The sequence below is a fragment of the Lepus europaeus genome, chromosome 12, assembly GCF_033115175.1.
Source record: "Lepus europaeus isolate LE1 chromosome 12, mLepTim1.pri, whole genome shotgun sequence".
Taxonomy (NCBI): Eukaryota; Metazoa; Chordata; class Mammalia; order Lagomorpha; family Leporidae; genus Lepus; species Lepus europaeus.
Genome location: NC_084838.1, coordinates 82,684,531 through 82,702,842, shown reverse-complemented (window position 1 = coordinate 82,702,842; position 18,312 = coordinate 82,684,531).

Sequence of the window (18,312 nt, the reverse complement as noted above, 5' to 3'; positions counted from 1 at the left end):
CTAATCCATTCCAGTTTGACTTTTTACACTGTATCTCCTTCCTCAGATCACCATAATGTGTGGCCTTTTGTGTTGACGTTGATTAACCTCACCTGAAAATGTATGGCTCTGTTGATAGACACAGATTCATGTCAGACATTTGTGGTCAGAGCAACTGGACAGTGTGGCAGAATTGAGTAGTGAAGGCAGCTCTTTCTCAGCGCTTTATAGCCTGGTACTTTCCAGGAGTTCCCACCTACAGATGAGTGGTCTATTTCTTCTCAGATTTTTAGGAGATAGCACTTAGGTCTGTACATGAGTTGAATATATCATGTCATTCATCCACCAGTCTCCATAGAGCAGACATTAGGCAATTAGGCGTTTCATTTCTCCTGATGGAGCAAGACACTACCTTATTTTAGGCTACCAACCTACTTGCTTAACAGAAATCTTTAGTAGACAGAGTGTGCAGTGCATGTGTGTGTATGTGTGAGTGGCTATAGGGAGAGTATGATATTGAGAAATATTAGCAATTACATATATCTCTATGTCATTTTTTTACTTCTTAGACTGGCAAAATTCTTAAAAGTTTGATAACACACTCTTTGGCTGGGCTATAGGGAAGAGCTTGTAATGTTATTGTAAATTGTTGCAACTAACATGGAGGGCAACATGGCAATAAATTTAAAATTACAAAAACACATATTCCTCTGGTAAGTAGCAGCAGGATAGCAAGCATTGGCTGGTGTCTTCCATCCCTACACAGGCACCTTCCAATCTTCCAAGCATAGGGAGTGCTCAGTCTGCCCATTTTATCCTCCCCTAGAGTCAGCGTCGGGCATGGATGTGTTACGCCCCTTTCTCCTGTTTCATTCTCCTGAAATAACTCATTTCTATCCATACACCAGAGACCTCCCTGGAAGGGTAGGCCTGCAAGCAAGCACATGGGAACTGCTGATTCACACTCTGTGACATCCAGATATACATGGAGATAAGAGTCATTCAGAAAGGGATTTCTGAGTTTGAGAGGAGATTGAGTGAAATGGGGATCATTTCTAAAACTCATTGGATCAAGCTACTAAGTAAAGACGGGGGGCAGCTTCAAGTCACTTACAAACAGGAGACCACAGTCACCCAAATCCTCAGAATCAACAAAGCAAATAAGAGCAGCTGCACAGACCCTGGTGGCTTCCCTATCCCACAACTGCAGGACACCACTTATCGCAGGTGTGCAGCCAGTTCTCTGCAGTACCTTTGGTCTGCACTGTGAAACTGGATAGTGACAATCCTCATTCCTGACAGCTTTTAACTAGTAGGGGTTCCTTGTCTTGCTCAGGGTGATGTACATGGCTCCTCAGTCCTAAAGAAGACTTAAAGGGTCCCTACTAACTCTTTACTCTGTTCAGAGCATGTCTCACCCCAAAGCCATGCTACTGCTCTTGGCTGGAACTCTGCTGATTTCCCCCCACATTTGGCCCAGCCCCAACCCTCATCCTCCCTCATCCTAATGTCCTTATTGCAGATGAGGGTCTGTGGAGGACTGGATGAATGTCGTCTATCATATGACTGAAATTAGATACCCAAAGTGGTTCTAGTTGCAAAATAAGCTGCAAAGTTTGCAGAATTTACTCTCCGAAGTCCCAAAAATTTCAGAAATCCTTGAGACCTGCTACTCCCGAAGTTCCCCAAACAGACTTGCCTCCCAGGCTGTCTGCCAGTCTCCATCTTAGTCCCCGCAGTAAGCTCTGGAAGCAACTCAAGCCTGAATTTCAAAAGAAGCAGTGCCAACACTGGTGGGGTCTGTCCTGTAGAATCCAAAAGTCTCTGGCCCTGGTACAGCCTCAGGGAAAATGACCAAGAACAGCTCAGCCAAAGGACAAGGAGACATCCTCCCAGCCATTTGAGTTTAAGGGCCTGAGCAACAAGGGCCTAGGGGAGGTTGAATGGAGTCATCCAGGAAGCATCCTTGTGAGGGGCCCAGCAAAGTCTCAGCTAAAAAATGACATGGGGAAAGGTCTTGGGCATTTCCTGGGGAAAGAATCATAGGGTGCTACAACAGGGGCTCCCAGTGCTAACTAGTGAAGGGTCTGGGGGCTTTGTCCTGAGAAGGAGACAAGAGACTGGACAAGTCACTCATGGAAAGACTTGGAGTGAATTACCAAGAGGCAAAGCGAGGACCTAGGCCAAAATCGCCTGGATAATACCCTAGAGGTCCATGGGAATGAGAGGTTGGGCAGATCCATTAGAGCTGGTCCCCAGGTTGAGCAAGCCTTTTCTGTCATTGGACTACTCTATCTTGGACCTTGGGAATCTTACTAGTGAGCTAATGATGCTGTTTCTGTCTTTGGGGATGTGTGTTTCATTGTCAACCAGAAAGTCCTCTTCCAACACTTCTTGAGAAAAAAATTATTTTCAAAGAAGTGTTTTCACACAGTTTATAAGTTCATATTTCTCAATTATATGTGTTTCTCCCGACAGGAGAGCAGTGCCTTTGGATGTTGATCCGGGTTGAGGTTTTGATTTACTCTGGAGCTTGGACTTTGAAAAAGGAACTTCTCCAGCTTTCTCTGAGATCCTGCTCTGATTTTCTAGGGGTACCAGGTACACGGGGGAGGTTGACATAGGATTTGCATACCTACCACCATCCAAGTTCTTTCATTTCCATCTGCTGACTTGGCCTTTGATGAGTTTGTTTTAGAAATTACAATAGCTCTGGTAGCCTAAGCAAAAGAAAGCCTGTTATTTTCTTGCAACTACAGGGACAGGTTTCAGTTTCTTTAGGGAGTCCAAGAGACAGCTAGGGAACTTGTGGTAGATACTCCCCTCAACATGCACATACTTCCAAAGGATCAGTGTCTTAGTTCACACTAAGACATATACTGAATGGCTTAATATGAAACATTTATTATTTCTCAAGGTTCTGGAGGCTGAAAACTTTAAAATCAAATTTCTAGCCAATTAAATTACTAGGTAGGATCCTATTCCTTATATATAGATGGATACCTACTTGATCTGTCTTCACATGGAGAGATCATATCTCTTGTGTCTTCTTATAATGGCACTAATCCCATTAATGAGGGCTCTATACTTGTTACCTATTTACATCTTAAAGGCCTCACCTATAAATATCATATTGGGGATTCGAGCTTCAATATGTGAATTTTGGGAACACAAACATTCAATCCAATTTCATGCAGTTTAGGGGATGTGGCTATTCTTGATGTGGCTATTCTTCAGTGTGGGTTGGAGTTTAGGCTAGAAGTAATTAAGGATGCTTACAATGTTTAGATACTTTAAATTTGTCCCAGAAATAATTGACCAAGGGATTGATGGTTGTCCCTGCTCCCTTCAGAAGAGACTCCGGATGGGAGAAAATTTAATATGCTCCTTTCAGCTTCTGGAAAGTTCTTAGCTTCTGGTATCAGGACATGTTCATGGCTGTTATTTCTCCCACCTCTAAACAAGTTCATAGGCACTTCTTTTTTTAGAATTATTTTATTTATTTGAAAGTCAGTGAAAGAGTGAGAGTGAGAGTCAGAGTCAGAGTGAGAGTGTGTATGTGTGGAGGGGGGTGGCTTCCATCTACTGGTTCACTCCCCAAATGGCTGAAATGACTAGGGAGCCAGGAGCAGGAGCCAGGAGCCAGGAGCCAGGAGCCAGGAGCTTCTTCTGGGTCTCCCATGTTAGTGCAGAGACCAAAGCACATGGGCAATCTTCTGCTGCTTTCCCAGGTGCATTAGCAGGGAGATGGATTGGAAGTGGAGCAGCCAGGACTCAAACTGAGCCCATATGGGATGCCAGCACTGCAGGTGGTGGCTTAACCCTTTATGCCACAGCACTAATCCCACCCCCTTCCCCTCACTTTATACATTCCTAGCAAAGCTTTCCTGTAGGACAAGAATTATCTGGTGTTCTGAGGAGAAGTAATTGGGCTGAAAGAGAGCACTTGAGGAAAGAAGGTAGAAGTGAGTTGCATAGGCAGAAGGGGCCTAAGGAGACCAAAAAAACCTCTTACATGGTGAGCAGTTGTCTTTTCTGGATTAAAGGAGTTAAAAAATGTCATTTATGTGCTCATACCAAATGAAATTCGCTCAACTGAGTTGAATTTCCTTTGCAGCAGGTAAATGCATTTGGTAGACCTCTAAGAGATTTTCAAGGTGCTTTGCTTTTCAAGGGGCCTGAGGCCAGTCTCCTTTTACCAGCCCTACTTGGGAACGCTACTGCACTGGATCCCAGGGTGGTAATTACTTAAGGAACACGGCAAATCTGCAAGATGCCAGATGTCATCTGAAGGGAAGCGATGTCTCTAGGGTAAAACTTTCCACTGGGAAGTTTAGTGAGAGAAAGACCAAACTCATTAACTTTATGCCTTTAACACTATCTTATTTCTCATTGTTTTTTTCATAAAAAATTTTTGAACTATGGAATACCAAACCCTGCTCCTGGTGTTGAAGTCAAAGCTAACCACATAAATTTCAGGGAAAATGAGACTGTGGAGACCCTTGTTCAAAAAAGCAAGAGAAAGTTCTATTAAGAGTACTAAAATATAGAAGTTTTCCCTTTTTTCTGTGATGTCAAATTTTTCTAGTATCTTTAATTTGCTATTTAATGTTCTAAGGAAAGAAATATTAAATTTTAGCATGAATTTTGCCATTCACCTATTTTCCAATTCCAGCTTTAGAACACTGAGCTCATATGTGGGATCACCAAAATTACAGTTTGTACATACACAAATATTCTATTCTTCTTGGAAGACTGTAAATGCTTCACAAAAGTAACTTAACTTTCTTAATTTTACTTTATGTGCTCACATTGTAAGATTACTGCCTTAAGCTTACTGATGACAAAAGAAGGACTGCTATAAAACAACATTATGTTGTCTTACCTTTCTTTTCCCTTTGTGTTTTCATTTCAACACAAGTAGTTGACTACCACAGGAAAGTAACAGAGGTACGAAAGGATATAAAAAGTCTTATATTTGTTTTTCTATGACTGCTGTAACAAGTTACCCAAAACATATTGGCTTAAAACAAAACAAATTTGTTATCTTACAGTTCCAGAGGTGTGAAATTTGAAATGGGTCTTACTTGGCTAAAATCAAGGAGCCAGTAAATTTGCCTTCTTTTTGGAGGCTCTGGGAGTAGCACATTCCCTTTCCTTTTAGCTTTTAGAGGTTGCTGTCATTCCTTGACTCACAGTTCCTTCCTCCATCTACAGAGCCAGCAAGGTCAGGCCAAGCCTACTCATGGCATTGTCTATCTGGTTCTCTCTCTTCTGGTCTTATCCTTAAGAGCCCTTGTGATTAACTGGGTACACTCAGATAATCCATGACAATCTCCCCATCTCACGGTCAACTGATTAGAATCCTTAATTCTATCTCTAACCTTAATTCCCCTTTGCTGATATATTCAGGTTTCTAGGTAGTAGGATGTGGACATCTCTGGTGGGGGGAGGTCATCATTCTGTCAAACAGGAGTTCTTGGTGGTTCTTGTTTCTTAGAACGCCATTTGTTTCCTTCTAAGTTTAAAACAAGCTCTGGTTCCAATGGAAAAGAAACTGTGGCCTTTAGGTCTATTAGTGACCCTACCCAGTCATTGATGTTAATAGCTATCTGGTACACACTTTTAGTCTTGCTCAACTCCCGCACGTTGTGGATTCATCACAATTGTATGCTCACAAGGCCTTGTGGCACCACATGTGAGTGAGGTGGCTGAGCACTGTGGAACTACATATCTCTTCTACTCCAGGGATTCTCCATCATCCAGTAGACTTCACTCACAAAACACAGAGACCGTGATAAAACTATTAAGAAGTTTGATAAGGTGATAGTAAAGATTTAAATGCAGTTCAGGGTGCTTCTGAGTAGGGGACATTGTAAGACCTCATGGATCAGATGCCCAAAAAGTCAAGCAGCCTTGTGCTAATAAATTCCAGCAGCATTACTGGCAAACCAAAAGCAAATTTCAAAAAGTTGATGTTAAAAAAGACTAAGGCGGCCGGCGCCGCGGCTCAATAGGCTAATCCTCCGCCTAGCGGCGCCGGCACACCGGGTTCTAGTCCCGGTCGGGGCACCGATCCTGTCCCGGTTGCCCCTCTTCCAGGCCAGCTCTCTGCTGTGGCCAGGGAGTGCAGTGGAGGATGGCCCAAGCCCTTGGGCCCTGCACCCCATGGGAGACCAGGATAAACACCTGGCTCCTGCCATCGGATCAGCGCGGTGCGCCGGCAGCAGCGCGCTACCGCGGCGGCCATTGGAGGGTGAACCAACGGCAAAAGGAAGACCTTTCTCTCTGTCTCTGTCTCTCACTGTCCACTCTGCCTGTCAAAAAAATAAAAAAAAAAAAATTAAAAAAAAAAAAGACTAAGGCATGAATACATTAACAGCAGAAACAGAATTCTGATACTCACAGATTGCTTAATCATCAATTTTTCACTCTCCAACAAACACCTACACATACCTTCCAAAACTACTTGTTCATATTTATCATGATTTACTCAAATATGCTATCTGCGGTTATAGAGGAGAAATAAGTGTTTTACCTGGGATGATTTAAAGCTCTTCACAACTGTAATTGGAACAAGTTGTTAGTTGATTTTTTAAAATTTTAAGCTGAAAAATTTTTCTCATTGCTTTAATTTTTTATTTGAAATGTTTTAATTGTCCATATTGGTATGCTACAGTCTCATAATTCAATGCATGTGTAAAATGTATAATGATCAAACCTCTGTGACTCCTTAAATATTTATCCTCGTTTTTTGTATTAGGAACTTTTACACTCCTCTCTTCTGGTTACCTATAAAATACATCATAAACTTGTAAGCTTTAGTCACCTGACTGTGTTCTATAATACTAGGACTATTTCTTCTATCTATGTGGAAATTATTTTTAAAATACATAAGTCAATATCCTTTTTAGTTCTAGTTTAAAGTCTGGATATAAGTCTGCCTTCACTAGCAATCTTTAGATATGAAGTGATGGTCTTTCCTTTGTGTATAGAAGCTTTGATCAGTGGTCCAGATCTTTCTTGAATAAATCACACTCATGATGCATAACCTACCATTTTAAGTTACAGTTTCTTCAAAGTGATACAGATTCTTTAAAGAAGATGTGTATGCACACTTATATACAATATGGGTATAATCAGAGTTCAGAATCCCTTTCTAAACCTTTATATTTGTTGCCCACATCAAATTCAACAGAATATTTTTATTTTATGACATGGCTTTTGTGGAGTCTTCCCAAAGCATTCAATGGTGTTTTCAAAGGGAAAATAACTTTTTAAGACTAACGTTTCATTGATTTATTTAATATTTAATTAAATGTTAAATATTAAAGCTCTAATTATGTAAGTATAATAGGCATAAATATTTAATCAAATTGTATAACTTACTAAGTAAAATGGCCATATAAACTTTAAGAACCAAAGGAACTGACTCTGATAACCATGTGACCTAAGTGGTTGAGTAGAACTCTGCAGGTTCACTGAGGTTACCCAAAGTCATGAACTCTGAGCATCGGGTGGACATCATGTCTTTTGCAGAGAAAGCTTCAGACTAGCATGTCTTATAAACAGTATGGAGAACATCACTTGACTCAGGCTTGTGGTTCAGAGGAAATTGGTTTCAAAATACTTCTACTTCAAAGGAACTTCTTCTAGACATTCCATTTCCTTAATTTCTTTTTACAAAGTTCAAGAAGGTTATCGCTTCTTGGCCTTTTGGCTAAGATCAAGTGTAAAGTTCACACACAGCTTTCATACCCTAAACCCTGAACCCCATCCTCTAACCTGTACTTGTACCTCTCCCAGGTTGATTTTTAACTCAATATTTACTCTTTCAACTTGACCAAATTGCTGTTTCTCAGCCTGTAAATACCTCCCCAATATCTTCTTAATTTATTTTACAAATTGATCCAGTTGATCATAAATCCAGCCAGTATTAATTCTTATTAAGAAAAATTTACATCATAAGTACAGGTTTTCGCATCATGGCAACCCTGAGTGCAGTGCCTATAGTGAAACCCAGAAATACTGAAGTTTACTTGATTTCTTTGGTGGGTTATTTCCAGAGTCACAATTGCCTGCAAGAATCACTACACTGTTTTTGAAATTTATAATCTGACATAAACATTAGCTAAGAAGATGACCTGAGGTGGACAAGAAGTCATGAAAGAAGTGACAAAAGAGAAGACAGTGACACAAGTTTGGCAAGCAGGAGGTAAGACTTGGGAAGGAAGACATATTGGTCAAGATGGAGAGCATGTTCCAAAGAAGGTAAGGAAAAGCCACCAACACGCTTTATGTGGTTCCACAAGTTAATCACAGCCTTCATATTTTCAGACCCAAGCTGAGGCAGATCAATTTAAGTCAAGTAAACAATGAGATAAGATCTTTAAATCATGCATGATCCAGAAAAATCTGTGGGCCACACATTTAGATCACATAATTAACTTAATTCCATATGGCAAAATGAATACTGGATGGGAAAACTTAATTCTTATTTGCATTTTGGTTGCAATCTTCTTGCTTTTGTCTATAATTCACCATTATGTAAATTTATTTATGCTGCCTAAAGTACAGCTATCCCAATTTTAATAGACTGAAGATGCACAAATGAGTCTCCATATGAAACTCTTTTGTGTGTGCTATTTATTTCATATGTACAGAAAAGACTTGCTTTAACACTTTTTTTTTTTAAATACAAGCTCTGATATATAACATGACAACATTGTGCACTAGAGCCAACTTATAAAACATTCCAGTAGAAGGTATGATAGAGTGGGATGAGGGTGGAGATTAGAGGTCAGCAATGAAGCTTAATTTTTCTCAGAATTTTGAAGGGGAGAGAAGCTGACATTGCCCTCCTGCCTGAATTGTCTATTAGCATAGTCTCACAGCTATTCTGTACCTCATGCTGTATTATCCTTTGTGTTCAGCTAAACTCTTTCAGAATTTTTCCATTCCTCCACTCTCAACAAATCCTAAAATCTTTTTAAGCACTTTTATCATATAATTTATTTGAACTGTTCTTTTATGAGTCTATCAGAGAAGATACTGTTGGAGTAATCAGTTAGATGGAGAAATTAATTTTCCCAGACTCATGCTGACCAACTATTCTTACTAATCAGGGACTGAAGTGTTTCCTTGGACACAGGATTTTCAGAGCTGCCCTTCTTAAAGCTCTGAGCAAAAAGGAATAAGTTAGTCAGCTTACATGGAAAGTTTAAACAGCACATTAAATCGAGAAAGTAAAAGAATACTTCCCCTCACCTAAATCCCACGAAATGGCAAAAAGAGTATTTTTAAATGACAGAATAAATTTGTCACTTTTCAGAAAAGAAAAAGAAAGGGAACTCCAGAAATATAGCCAAGATCCAATATAAATATCAACAAAAAGAGTTTAGCAAGCTTTAAAATTGCTTAAAAGGGAAAAAACATAATGGCAGGAAATATCTGAAAATGATCCCAATCTGCAACAAGTATAGACAAAAATTAGAGAAAAATCCAAAGTATTAATTAGGGTAAATAGTTGGGGATCTAAGCTAAGCCATGTTCCCTCTTTTTTTTTTTTTTAAGATTTATTTATTTGAAAGGTAGAGTTACAGAAAGAGAGGTAAAGACAGAGAGAGTGAAAGATCTTCCATGTGCTGGATCACTCCCCAAATGGTCACAATGGCCAGGGATGGGTCAGACTGAAGCCAGGAGCCAGGAGCTTTTTCTATGTCTCCTTCATGGGTGTAGGGGCCCAAGGATTTGGGCCATCCTCCTCTGCTTTTCCAAGCACATTTGGAAGGAACTGGATGGGAAGTGGAGCAGCCGGAACTCAAACTTGTACCCATATAGGATTCCATGTTCTAGGAGGTGATTTTAACCACATTGCTGGCCTCCCCCACCATTTTTGCTCTTGACACCTTTGTCAATGTGCACTAAACATTGAGCTGCAATTACATGCAGCAATTACACTTTAATAAATATAAGCATTGAGAGCAAGAACAGAATTATGCTCACAGAAACAACTGAAGGAAAACTAACATAAAGAAATCAATCTTAAAATAATCGTATTTATATACATACATATATATGCACACACACAGACATATCAATATCTATCTGTCCATCCATCAATATACCTGAGCCAAGGATATTACTTAATAAAGAAGCATAGAAGCATCCCACCAAAGTCAGGGACAAGGCAATGATGGGCACTCATTCTATGACTATTTAATGTTATATTAGAGTTATTGGTCAGTTATAAGGGGAAATAATTATCCAAATTTATATATTTTATTATAATATACATGGAAAACTTTAGATAATTAATGATAAAGCTAATTCTAACAATAAAAGACAGAAAATTGACATGAAAAATCAATAGTTTACCCATATTCAATATCTAAATGGAAGAATAAATAAGATTAATAAGCTAATAAAATTAAAATTCAATTTGCAATAGCAACAAAATGAACTTAACAGGGAATAAACCACAAAAACTTTAGGAAAAGATTTTACAAATAATGCTAAAAATCCATTAAGAAAACTTTAATCCACTCTGCACTTTTTTCTCTTTTGAACATTTCAACATCAACAAAATATCAGTCCTTCATGAGTTAAAATCATAAGAAACTTTTTTCTAGTGCTGAGCAACTTGATAATCAAGTCAATATTAAACAACATTACATAAAAATATAACCAGGAAAATACCGAAAAAGAAGAGGTATGAAAGGGACCTAGATCTACTAGATATTAAAAGATTACAAGGGCCAGCACTGTGGCATAGCAGCTAAGGCTGCTGCCTACAGTACCAGCATCCCATATGGCCACTGGTCCGAGTCCCAGCTCCTCCACTTCCAATCCAGCTCTCTGCTGTGGCCTGGAAAGGCAATGGAAGAAGGCCCAAGTTATTGGGCCCCTGCACCCACGTGGGAGACCCAAAAGAACCTCGTGGCTCCTAGCTTTGGATCAGCACAGCTCTAGCCATTGCAGCCATCTGGGGAGTGAACCAGCGAATGGAAGATCTCTCTCTATGCCGATGCCTCTCTCTCTAACTCTTTCAAATAAATAAATAAATCCTTGAAAAAAATTACAAAGCCACAATAATTGAAACAATGCAATCATACATATAGAGATGACCAGAACAACAAAATAGAAAAGAAATTCCAGAAGTAGAATAAACACAGTGTAGAAACCAGAACACAATGGAAGCAACATTGCATGATATGGGGCAAAGAGTTTTCAAGATTAGTGTGGTACATGGATAGCCATTTGAAAATGATAGAGTTAAATTCATTCTTCATACGATTTAAAATAATAAAATCCAAATTGATAGAAGATCTAAATGTAAAAAAAAGCTCCATAGATAATAGGAGAAAATACAAGTAGATTGTTTCATAATCTTGATGTAGGAAAAGATGTTATAGCCATGATTCAAAAGCCATCTACAATAAAATATTGACAAATTTAATTGCATGTTTTGTAATGTAAGAAAAAAATATAAAAAATTTTTAAAAGGTAAATCACAGCCGGCGCCACGGCTCACTAGGCTAATCCTCTGCCTTGCGGCGCCGGCACACCGGGTTCTAGTCCCGGTCAGGGCACCGATCCTGTCCCAGTTGCCCCTCTTCCAGGCCAGCTCTCTGCTGTGGCCAGGGAGTGCAGTGGAGGATGGCCCAAGTGCTTGGGCCCTGCACCCCATGGGAGACCAGGAGAAGCACCTGGCTCCTGCCATCAGATCAGCACGGTGCGCCGGCCGCAGCGCACCTACCGCGGCGGCCATTGGAGGGTGAACCAACGGCAAAAGGAAAACCTTTCTCTCTGTCTCTCTCTCACTGTCCACTCTGCCTGTCAAAAAGAAAAAAAAAGGTAAATCACAAATCTAAAGAAAATACATGAAACATACATCTAAGAAACCATATTACTAATATTAGTTTATTAAAATTAAGGGAAAAGAGACCAAAAATTATGTGATTATGGGCAAAAGACATGTATAAATAATAAGTTGCCATTTAAACATGAAAATATATTCAATTTCACTCACAATAGAAAAATTCAGATTTAATCTGTTCTCACACACCATTTCTCACACAAGATTGGCAAAAATTAATAATATTAACAAGATATTCTACTGGCATTTCTGTTCATGAATAAGAATTTTCATACATCAATGGTTGGTAAAAATGAAAAATGTCATAATTCTTTGGGAGAGATTTACAAATTGTCTATGTATTTATCTTTTGACCCAGAAATCCTACATCTTGGAATTTACTTTGAAGATAGACTTCAAACAATATGAAAACATACATACATACATATGGTTCTTCATTGCAGTATTATTTATAATTGAAAAATATTTGAAAGCAATTCAATACCCAAGCAGGAGATAGGTTGAAAAACTACAGTATACCTACACAATGATATACTATAAAAACAAAAGAGAAAAGTCTCAGAAAATTGATATTGGGTGTTTTCCAAGTTATTTGGTTAACTGAAGTAAGCAAAGGGGAAAGACAATTTTAAAGAAGAAATAGAAAAAAAATACAGATCTGCTTGGTTGAAGAAAGCAACACAAGAAGATTACACAAAAATAAATGAAAGTGGCTATCTACAGGAAAGGTTGTTATGAGTTAAATTATGTACCTCCCAAAAAATCATATGTGAAGCCTTAACTCTCAGTACCTTAGGATGGGGTCTATTTAGAGTAAATTCTTTAATGAGATAATCAAGTTAAAATGAGATCATTTGAATGAGCCCTAACCCAACGTAACTTATGTCCTTATAAAAATGGAGTGATTTGGACACACGCAGAATAAGATGAAATGAAGTGATCGGGTGAACAAGGCCCTCTGAAAGTTAAAGGGAGAGGCCTGGGGTAACCCCTTCCTCACAGCACTCAGAAGGAAACATACCTGCAGATGCTTCGATGTTGGACTCCCTAGGTCCACAACTGTGAGAGGATAAATCTCTGTTTGCTAAGCCACAGTCTTCAGTAGTTTGCTACAGCAGCCCAAGTAAATGAATCCAATGGTGGTAGTGGAGGTGAGGAAGATGGGCTGTGTTCAGGGTTATCTGAAACTGCTTAACAAGTCATCCCATAAGTATTGGAGTAACACAATTACTACTTGATTTGCTGGGTCAAGAACTTCCACAGGGCATGCTGGGCAACAGCTCATCTCTGCCCCCAAGGTATCTGAGGCATCAGCAGGGGCAGCTTGCCTTTCTCAAGGCCCAGGACAACTTAACTTAGGCAATATGCCTGGGTGTTGTGCCTTTGCTGGAGCAGGTGTATCCAAGAGAGTTTTTTCTCTCACATATCTGGCATCCAGAAGAGCTGAGCTCTTGTTGTTGTCTCTTTTTGTGGTTATGTTGGGATTCTCTATTACATGGAGGTCTTGGGGTAGTTGAACTTATTATATGTGACTGGCTTCTATCAAAATGAGCATTTCAAGAGGCAGGAAGTGGGAAACCAAAATTGAGAGAGCATCACTTCCGCCATCTAATACTGGTCAAAGCAGTCACAAGGTCAACCTAGATCCAAGAGGGTAGAGGAATAATCCATGTCGTCATGAGATGGTAGCAAAATTGCACACAGAATATGCGGGATGGAAGGTGGTGTGATCATCATCCTTGGAAAATCCAACAAGCCACAGAGTGGAAAAGAACAAGCAAGGAGAGACATTTCTCTGGAAAAAAAAAAAGTTTTAACTTTGGAAAACATTTTAGTGTTATAGATCAGGGGTGAGCAAATAAGAGTCTACAGACAAAATACAGCCTGCTGCCTGTTTTTATAAATGAAGTTTTATTGAAATTCAGCCATATTCATCTATTTTTATTTGGCCTATGGGTACTTTTGGGCTAAACCAGTAGACTTGAGTAGTAGCAACAGAGACTGTGATTCACAAAGTCTAAAATATTTACTGTCTGGCCTTTCAGAAAAAAAATTGCTATTCCCCGTTCCAAAAAGTAAAACTAAACAAAGTAATTAAATCCACAGAATTAGGGAGAAAGAAAAATTATAAAAGTAAGCCTGAACGCAAACAGTGACATAGGAACCTAGCTACAGTTCAAGTGAATGGCATAACTACAGTGAAAGGAAGGAAAAATAATAAAGTATATATTGAACTTAATGATTGTGTTCTCTCAATCTAGGAAGAAAAGCACACTGCAAACAAACCTTGGACTCTTGTGTAGGCTGTGTGTGCATGTACTGATACTGTTGTGGAAACTATGGAACTAACTTATATGTAGTATGGAACTGAACAAAAGAACCAATGATTAAGTAAGTATTGATAATGCTGAGAGTGTGGGGTCATCACTGCAGAAGGATGTTCTTGAACAGAAGGGATGAAAGCAAGGAGGAGCCCCGGGGGGCTGGGTTGAAGCTGTTAAGTACCCAGATGAATGTCTACCTATGCCTACACCTGCATCCACTCTGTATCTCCTACTCTGTTTGCAGAAAGGCTGAGAACCACATGCTAGTATCAACAAGCCTATTTAGTGCCTACATATTAGTTTCTCAATGCCATTATCTATTAAAGAGAACAGGACTTCCTGGAGAAATAGCGAATTCCAGAACGGAAGAAGGAAAGGAGCAAAATGATCCTGAAAGATCTTGTGCCAGAAAGTAACGAGGTACTCAGTGAAGAAAAGCACAACTTGGGACACAGAGATGTTTTCTTCAAAACTGTCAAGTGTATAAAAACAAGGAAAGTCTGAGAAACTATCACAGGAGAGATGGCAGTTAAATGTGATATGGTGTCCTGGATGGGATACTGGAACAGGAAATGGGTATTAGGGGAAAACCAGTGAAATCCACATAGAGTGGAGTTTAGATAATAGTAATGTACCAGTGTTGCTTCCTTAGTTGCTACAAATAAGCTATAGTAATATAAGAAATCCATAATAGGGGGAAATGGGTATAGGGTGTGCAAAGAATCTCTGTACCACCTTCCAACTCTTCTTAAAAAATGCATAATCAAGTGCTGCACAATGATTTTTCAGTCAATGATAGATCATGTTTACTCATATTTGTGGTCCCATAAGATCAAGATGGAGCTGAGAAACCTATTGCCTAATGGCATCATGGCCATTGTAACATTTTTGCACAGTGCATTGCTCACATATTTGCGGCAATGCTGGTGTAAACAAACCCACTGCACTGCCAGTCATCTTAAAGTACAGGAATGCAATTATGTACAGCACATAATACTTGATAGTGATAATAAACTGGTTTATGTACCAGCTTTACCACACTTTTAATCATTATTTTGGAGTGTACTCCTACTTTTAGACAAAGTTGACTGTAAAGCAGTCTGCTGTGTTATGCCAACAACAACTCCATGCACAAATCTTGTGTTTACCACATTTCTAATTGCCTCAAGAGGCCACATTGAGTAATTGAGCTATACCATTTAGTTTTATGTGTCTACACTCTACGATGTTTGCACAAAGGCAAAATCACTTAACAATGCATGTCTCAGAACATCTCTGGTTGAGTGACTCGAAACTTTAAGATTAAAAATTTAAAAAGACACACTTCAAAACACACACACACACACAAACTGGTTTGAGGAGACACCATTGATGAATGACTAGAACAGGAACCCATGAGTACATACTAATAGTAAATAAGTGTTTGCAGTGGCAAAGGACAGCAATTTACTCTCAGTGAAACAACAACTGATAAATTTGGAGGATGTGTGAGTTGGGAAATCACTATTTTGCAGCAAGAAGAGTTAAAATGGTTCAGGTAAAAATCTATGATGGTAAATTTATTAGGGTTGGAGCTTGATGAAGACCATGAACCTACCCAGAGCTTGTGTATTATTTCCAAGAGAGGGAAATATTCAATTTCCCATTTAAAAAAAAGAAGAAAGAGATTAGCTGGGTGATCAAAATCAGCATCTCTGATGTGGGACAGCTGGACGTACTGTGCATCTAGATAGGATATGCTGGTAAGACCTGTGGGTTTTTGCAGCATTCCAACCAGGGATACAGACTTGAATCTAATCATGAGGAAACCTTAAAAACAAAATAAACAGAAAAACACAAACTGGAAAACAGTCTATAAACTAACTGGCTTATAGTCTTAAAATATATCAAAGTAATGAAAGCCAAAACAAAAATTATAGCTGAAGAATTGCTTCTGATAAATGAGACGAAGGAAACTCAGCCATTAAGTATAATGCTAAATCCCGGGTTGAAAGAACAAAGATTATGCAAAAGACATTATAGGGCAATTGATAAAACCAGAAATCTAGGGCTGGCACCGTAGCACTGCTGCTTAAGCCACCACCTGCGATGTTGGCATCCCATGTGAGCCCAGTTCCACTGCTCCACTTCCAATTCCAGCTCCCTGCTAATGCACCTGCTAAAAGCAGTACAATATGATCAAAGTCTTTGGGCACCTGCTCCGACATGGGAGACCTGGAGGATGATCCTGGCTCCTGGCTCCTGGCTTTGGTCTGGCTCAGCCCCAGCCATTGCAGCAGTTTGGGGACTGAACCAGTGGATAAAAAATCCATCTCTCTTTCTCTTTCTCTACTCCCTCCCCCCACCCTTATCTGTTCCTCTTTCTCTATAATTCTATCTTTCAAATAAATAAAATAAATGATTTTTAAAAAGGAATCTAAACTGTAGAATATAAAAATATAGCATTGGTGGCTGGCACTGTGGCATTAGTGGGCTAAGCTTCTGCCTGCCGCACGGGCATCCCAAACGGGCACTGGTTGGAGTTCCGGCTGCTCCACTTACAATCCAGTTCTCTGCTATGGCCTGGGAAAACAGCGGAGGATGGCCCAAGTGCTTGGGCCCCTGCACCCACGTGGGAGACCCGGAGGAAGCTCCTGGCTCCTGGCTTCAGATTGGCTCAGCTCCAGCCATTGCAGCCATTTGGGGAGTGAACCAGCAGATGGAAGACTTCTCTCTCTCTCTTTCTCTCTGCCTCTCTGTAACTCTGCCTTTCAAATAAATATATAAATAAATAAATACATCTTAAAAAATATTGCACTTGTGACCAATTTCCAGAATATGATTAATACATTCTGTATATGTAAAAAAAAAATCCTTATGTTTAGGAAGAATACACTGAAGAACTATTGAGGGGTAAAAGAATATTAGGCATACGTTTGCTTTCAAATGATTTAGAAATGTAATAATAAGAAGGAGAAAGAGATTACAAAGTACTTCTGGCATAGTAGGTAGATCTGAATAAGGAAGTTTGTGAGTTCTACATATTATTCTTTGAACTTTGGGTCTCAAATACCTCTGTTAATGTGGGAAGGCAAAGATTATTTAAATATGTATATACATGTATGTATATATAAATAAAAGATACACATGCATAAATTAGGAATAAGTGTTAGTTTTTTTGATCCTTAACTAATTTGAACAATTTAAAGTCACTAAAAAACAAGGCTATATTGGAGAAAAAAAATCCAAATTTTTTACCTTTAGAAATTAAGGAAAACAAACACTTGATATCCCACTTTCTCCCCAAAAGAAAGGAATATAAATATTTGAGGATTTGGAGCATAAACTGTGCTTATCTTGGCTTCTTTTACTTGGTAGCTACCAGCTTAAAAATCTCTGGAAGGTGATGGAACAAGCAAACTTGTGGTTTCTTAAGTAAATGGACTGGATAAATAGATTTCTCAAAAAAGGCATGGATTGATGGATTGATGATGGGTCAGTTGAACTGCAGAAATCTGAGTGAGGTTTACAGTGTTATTCCCTTTAAGTACATTAGCTTATTTGGAGTCAGATTAGAAAATAGAACACAAATCCACTTCCCTTTGAAATTGGCACAGGATTTGTGAAGCAAAAATAAACTAAAAGAAAATCTCAGCTAAAACAAAAGTTTATAACTGGGTTGATATGGATCATTCTAGATGTGTGAGTCTTTAATAATACCTTTCCAAGAAACTACTCTTCCAGAACATCCTAAGATCAAATCAGTTTAATCATCTGCTGTTTTTATTTTTTGTTCCCATGCAAATTAATGGAAATCCTCCTTAATTCTAACCAAGGCATTACAACTATTAAATACATGGTTCAGAAAATGCAAAATACTTGCTTTCTTTCCCCATAAACCTTAAGTGTGTGACAAAATGCCAGGCTCTTAAGCATCCTTGCCAAACCATGGTCACTGTTGGCAGGTTTAGAGTCTCCTTGAAAGTTCTCACACTGCAACTGTTTCAGTATCTTTGTATTGTGTATATTCTGTGGCAGTAATATCACCTGAGAACCACACTCGGCATGGTTAATGTCATCTTTCCACAGTGTTATTGTACTCAAAACAATTGCACTCCAGCAAGATCTGCACCTCTTTTTTTTTTTTTTTAG